Source organism: Phoenix dactylifera, chromosome 1, assembly GCF_009389715.1.
Source record: "Phoenix dactylifera cultivar Barhee BC4 chromosome 1, palm_55x_up_171113_PBpolish2nd_filt_p, whole genome shotgun sequence".
Classification (NCBI taxonomy): domain Eukaryota; kingdom Viridiplantae; phylum Streptophyta; class Magnoliopsida; order Arecales; family Arecaceae; genus Phoenix; species Phoenix dactylifera.
This window is the reverse complement of record NC_052392.1, coordinates 14619899-14626390: the sequence shown is the minus strand read 5'-3', so window position 1 is coordinate 14626390 and position 6492 is coordinate 14619899.

Genomic DNA, 6492 nt, shown 5'->3' with positions numbered 1-6492 from the left:
TTAGATGGCGTGGAAACAAGAATATAGCCGTTAGAGACAAGAAAAAGAGCCGTTGGACACAGTCTGCATTTCCTGACAATGTTACCGTTGGGATTGGAGTCGACTCGCGCGATCAGGAGTCGGCTCGCCTGTTGCAGGAGTCGGCTCGTGTTTTACCGGAGACGACTCGGCCACTGTTCCAAATTTGAATTAATGTGCTTGCCTCGACTGGGAGTTGACTCGTCTTAACTTGGAGTCGACTCGCCAACTTCTGGAGCTGACTTGGCAATTTCGGAGTCGGCTCATCCACTGAAGTCCGTGGATCCAATTTTGAATTTTGTCCTCTCGAGTCGACTCGACTGTCCTGGGAGTCGACTCGAATCTCAGAGCCCGAACTCCCGATCCTCTGTCTTTTGGCTCGTCCAGTCTTGGAGTCGACTCGAACTTCCTTGGAGTCGACTCGGCTCTCAGTTTGCGAAACTTGGTCTTCTGCCTTTTTGATGTGAAGCTGTCTTGGAGTCGACTCGAGCTGTCTGGGAGTCGACTCGAATCTCAGAGGCAGTAACTTGATTTTCTGTCTGTTGATGGTCGCGGAGTCTCGGAGTCGACTCGTGCAATGCGGGAGTCGACTCGAATCTCAGAGTCCCAAAAACGCTCTCTGACTTTTTCCTTGTGTTCCGCTGAGAGTCGACTCTTGCTTTCTTTGGAGTCTACCTACCAACCATCGGAGTCGACTCGCGTTCCACTGGAGTCGACTCGAATCTCAGACCCGAAAACTGCTCTCTGACTTTTCTGCCTGTGACTCCTAGGAGTCGACTCATACTTCCCCGGAGTCGACTCGGTAAACATTGGAGTCGACTCGAAATCCTCAGGAGTCGACTCGAAGACTATTCTTTTGAATTTTTCCTTTGATTTTACTCTTCCAAATTGAATCCTTTGAACTTTAAGCTTGGCCCAATAAATTGTAGCTTTCTTCCAACTTGAGAGCTTTGGAGGCATTCTTGTGTTCTTCCAACTTGCTATGTTCCTTGCAAAATAAATATCTTTCTCCTTGCAACATAAACATTAGTATCTATACTTCAAGGTTTTGTGATCATCAAAATCAATCTATGAATCAATCTTTGGGTCATCAATCTCCCCCTTTTTGATGATGACAAAACTTGGAGTATATGCAATATAAAAGATATTGATTTCTAGAAGTAATACATAGCTAAGTTGCATGAAGTAGAAAACATATATATTTAAAAACATACTTCATGATAATGCTTTAGATTTAATCAGCTTAACACAATCAACATATTTAAATTTTAAGCTGATTTGTATTCAATTCAAAGTAATAAAGCATTATGAGTATATATAGCATATACTTAGATATTTCTCCCCCTTTTTGACAACATCAAAAAGATAGTGAAACATTAAGCACAAAGATCAGAGCAGAACACATCGAGTGTGAATTCAAGAGGTTTTCTAATTTGATAGTTTTCTAATCAAGTGTAGGTGGGATCTTCCCTAGGTTAATTCAAGAAGTGGAAATCTAACCTCTCTTCAATAATAAGTGTGAAAGCTTGTTCATTTAAGATCTTGTGCCCAATCTATTAAGTATTTTATCAACATGAGAGCAATTTAATTAATTTTCAGAGTAAAAGATCAAAACTTATATATTTGGAAAACCATATCATCATGTTGGATCATTAATTCTTAATGACTTCAAAGTTCTTTTATGATAATAAGAGCATTGGGGCACAAATACCAAAATATGAGTTTATGCAATTTTTGATACATCTTTGAGCTCTTTTAAAGACTTTCTTTTATTTCTTTAGAAAATAAGCACAATTTGATACATAAAATTAAAACTCATTAGTGAGGTTCAAAATAGATTTTCTAAGAGATACTCAAGAAAATTTAATACATTGTTCTCCCCCTGTTTTATTAAATTAGAGGCTCTTAAGATTTGTAATTTGGTTCATGAGTGATGCATAAGATATACTAACCAAATAACACGCCTCAAGGTGTATCATAAAGATTTTCAGATTTAAATTTCAGATGATACATATTGGAGAGTATTAGGATCATTTTTCATTTTGTATTCTTCCTCTCTCCTTTAGTTATAGATATACGCGATTAAGTTCCGTGAGACCTCTCCTTCTGAAATTTTCTTTCTCCCCCTCTATTGATCATTCCATTTAAGAGTTTAGAATTTGAAGATAAAGTTCAATAAAATTGTCAATCTCAAAAATATATTTTCTATAAGTTTCAGCTCATTTTCATAAGACTCAAGGTTTGAGATAAGACAGCCTTTATAGAACTCATCTCAAGGTATAAACTCATTATATAATTAAAGCAAGTCGTGCAATATAAGGAGGTTCATTAAAAACAATCCATAAAAAAGATACTGAATATCTGAAGCTCCCCCTCAAAAGATGCATTCTTCTTTAATCATTCTTTTCTATTGTTGAATTTCAGATTTTAATGATAAACGTGAATAAGACTGAAATTCTATGATATCGAGAATGTAGAGTAATCTAGTATTATTCAAAATTTGTGGCAATTACTCTTTCTAATCCTTCAAGAACAAGTTATGCTTTCTCTTAATCTTAGAGAAAATGTATAGAAATATTAAACAGAAAATGATTCATTTTAAGCTCAGTTTCTTTCAAAAGCATTTACATTTTCTTTCTCTTAGAATCATTTGAGTGAGCTGAAATATTTCTAGCTTTAAGATCATTCACTCTATATATATTCTGATGGAAGTCTTGAAGAATGTAGGAGAGAAAAACATATAGATGATCATTGAGGTATATAGATTTATAGAACTCAATTACTTAATCACAGTTTTTCAGCAATGTATACATGAAACACAATAAATCCCTTTTTAATATCAAAATAAAATTATATATTTAGAAATTTTTGTTTGCAATCAAGATCATCGAAAGACATCATTTGGACCAATATTGGTACACTGTAAGGATAAGAAATGATATGTTTCAGATGCGTATCGGGTCAAACAATCAAGGCATCAGAATTAATTCTGTTTTTCTTAAATTAAGATTTTATTTAGAAATCATATTGAGTTTAAGCTTTTATACAAAATCAGATTCTGAATTTCATAAAGATTTTCAATAGAGGCTTTTAAAGTCATAATTTGAGATATGGATCTTCCACATTGTAGCTCATCTTAAATCATTATGATTGAAGACACATATTTCACACATATAAGAGGATATTCAGAATATTTGTATTTATGTTTAGCACATTATATACCAAGGTTTGAAGGATAGAACAAACTCAATTCATTTTGCCTAAATAGAAATATCCTTCTCTTCTCCTTTTTACAAATTTATTCACTTTTCAGATTTTAACGATGATTGTGAATGACAAATCTGAAATTTCTTTTTAACAATACAAAAAAAATTTATATAGTATTCCAAATATTCAATCAAATTATCCAAGCATGAATCATTGTAAAACATTGAGAACCCATAAATCAAGACATCATACCATATGCACACTATATTAAGTGTTAAGTCATACATTAAAATAATAAGAACAAGCATGTCAAGGATCAAAGTCAATTCTTTTCAAATAAACTCTTCCTATTTAAATATTATCTTGCATTGATTTCATCCTTAAATTATGTTTTCAAGTGATAAAAAAAAACTTGATTCTTCTTATATACTTTCATTTACTTTGTCTTTCATTTTTACTTTCTTATGCTCTATACTCTATTTGCTCCCTATCCGGTGGAGTTGGGAAGGGGCACGAGGTACTACCACTAGCCTCCCTCTTGTGCCGTCCCTAATATGCCCTACACCGAATAGTTGGGTCAAATAGTGCCGGGTACTACCACTAGCCTCCCCATTGGCACCATCCCTATGATGAGCAATATAGAAAGGTTAAAATGTTTACTTCAAACTCTCCCTGTTTGAGTGTAATTAATTATAGATTTTATCCCTTCCAAATGTGCCGAATATATTATGCTTGTTTTGCTTTTCCTTAAGATTGAAGTACTTGCCTTTGCTCAGATTTTTCATTTCTTGAACAATGTCCATTTTCTTTTCTTTATCTCTCTCTCTTTTTGTTATTCTCAAGTAATCTACATGAAAGAGCAGAATAAAGAAATAATGAAATGTATCGTATAGAGGTATATCATGCAAACACTATTTTCATTATGCCCAAGAATTCGTAGCTTCTCACAAGTCATTCTAAATCAGAGTTTTAATCATATACTTGTGTATTTCATGGTTATGATACAGCCATAGAAATATTTTAGATTGAGCAAACCATGAAACAATTTCTAAAAGTATAAGTCAGTCAATACACATATAGACATGATATCAAAAATTAATAATTAAAGAATTTAATCATGCCATAATAGGATTTAAGTTATTGACTTTGCTCAATTAATTTGTGAGAAAGGTATCTAAAATTACCTATTCATTATATGTTCTTCAAGCCAAACTAGATTTTTTATGTGTGAACTTTTGGCTAAAGAAGATCCTCTCTCTTGTTTGCATGTGAATGTTTAGTGTATCTTACATGAAGGTCATTAGTTTCTTTAAGATACAAAGCATTCATCCAACATATATATATTTTTTAATTAGATGACTCAATATGAGATATGACAATAGTTGCATGTTGAGTCACTTTATTCAAGAGATTGCCTAAATATAAGCAAGCACATATCACTTGAACTAAAGAGATAGATTCATTAACCAAGATAGTTCAAGGACAAGCATGTGAGGCAATAGACAGATTTATCAAGGTCAAATCAATTTAGTTTAGATTCTATTTGCTTAAGATAATTATCAATAAGATGTGTTAACTAAGTTTTAATCAACTTATCTTAAACGTTTGTTTCTATCAAAATTCAGATTATGACGTATTTGTTATCAATAAAATATGATTAATTAAAGTTAGATTGAAATCTTGCACAAGGTCACATAATGAGCATACAATCTGGTCTACTAGCTGTATGATAAAATAATTATTCTATCATGCTTCAATACAGCTTTAACCAATAGATCTACTTTGCTCATCCTTTACAATTTCTACAAGATGGGGTCATAGATATACCTTCTTCACGCCAATCTTTTATAAGAGTTTTCTTGTGGACTAACGTTGGTCAATGAAGATCCCCTTTCCTGTTTGTCTTAATTTGGAGTTTGAGAGAAGATGTTAATTCATTCATCATATTTCAAACTCACTTTGCAATATAACTCTTCATTAGTAGAACCAAAAATGATGTCATCAATGTGTGCTATGAGCAAGCAAGATATCATAGATTCTTCTTTTTGATGCATAGATTTATCACTATCTGTCGAAAAGGTTGCTTAAGCTTTTATAACACGCTTTTGATGCTTGTTTCAAATCATATATTGCTTTATCATATATGTAATGTGTAATTTTTAAATATGGTGGTTATTTAACATAGATCTACTTTTTAATGAAATAACCACATAGGAGTGAATTCTACACATTCATTTGACAGAATATAAAGCTCATGAGTCAAGCAAATGATAGTGGTGATCTTTACTTTTAATCATGCAAGAATCAAGATCTATTTCATCTTTTCTTGATTCAGTCTTTTAGTAGTTATCAATTTTTCTTCATTAAGTGCATTTCTGAAAAACTCAATTTTGTTATAATTATTAACAAGTTTTCAGATTGTTATATGTAAAAGATTAACCATATATAATTTGATCTTAGTATCTTGACAGTAAATCATTAGTCTCATAGAGAATAAGACGACTTGATATTTTTGCAACTAAAATCTTTTCATTGAATATTCTATATGCATTGCTTGATGAATGATATCCAAGGATAGACATATCTCTATCAGATTTGGTATTATTTTTCATAAGAACATATCAAGCATAACATGTACGACTGAAAAATATGAAAGATATGCAATGGTTCATTTTCCATTTTTCAGAAGATCAAAAGGAGTTTTCATCAAAAATAGATCTAATAGAAATCATATGTATGACAAGCAGTGATGATAGCTTTTTTTAAAAATCATTTAAGTAGATGACTATCATACACAATTGTCTTTTTCATTTCTTCAAGAATTCTATTACCCCTATTTTACTTAAGATGTCCTTGGTGCTGAAATAGTTAATTTTTGCATAAACTTTATCAGGATTTTGGTTTTCAACACTGTGCCATGATACTCTTTATCTTCACAGTTAGGAAACCTTTATCATTTGAAACACTTTTACAAGATTCAGCAAATACAGAAAATATTTTCAAGTTTATTTTCCAAGAACAAATCCAATATAAGCTTTTGAAAACTTAGAGATGGAAACAACATCTTTAGATTTAGAAATGATTTTTGGTTGTTTCCTTAGTTAGCATGCATAGCAAAACTTTGACCTTTAAGAAGATAATTTAAGTAAGCCAATGGCAAGGTCTTTTGAGATTAAGTATATACTAGCATGAGTTGATTTTGTATGCTAAAGATGGTTTCTTTAATCTTGGTATTCATAGTGCATATATTTAAAAACATACCAAGTA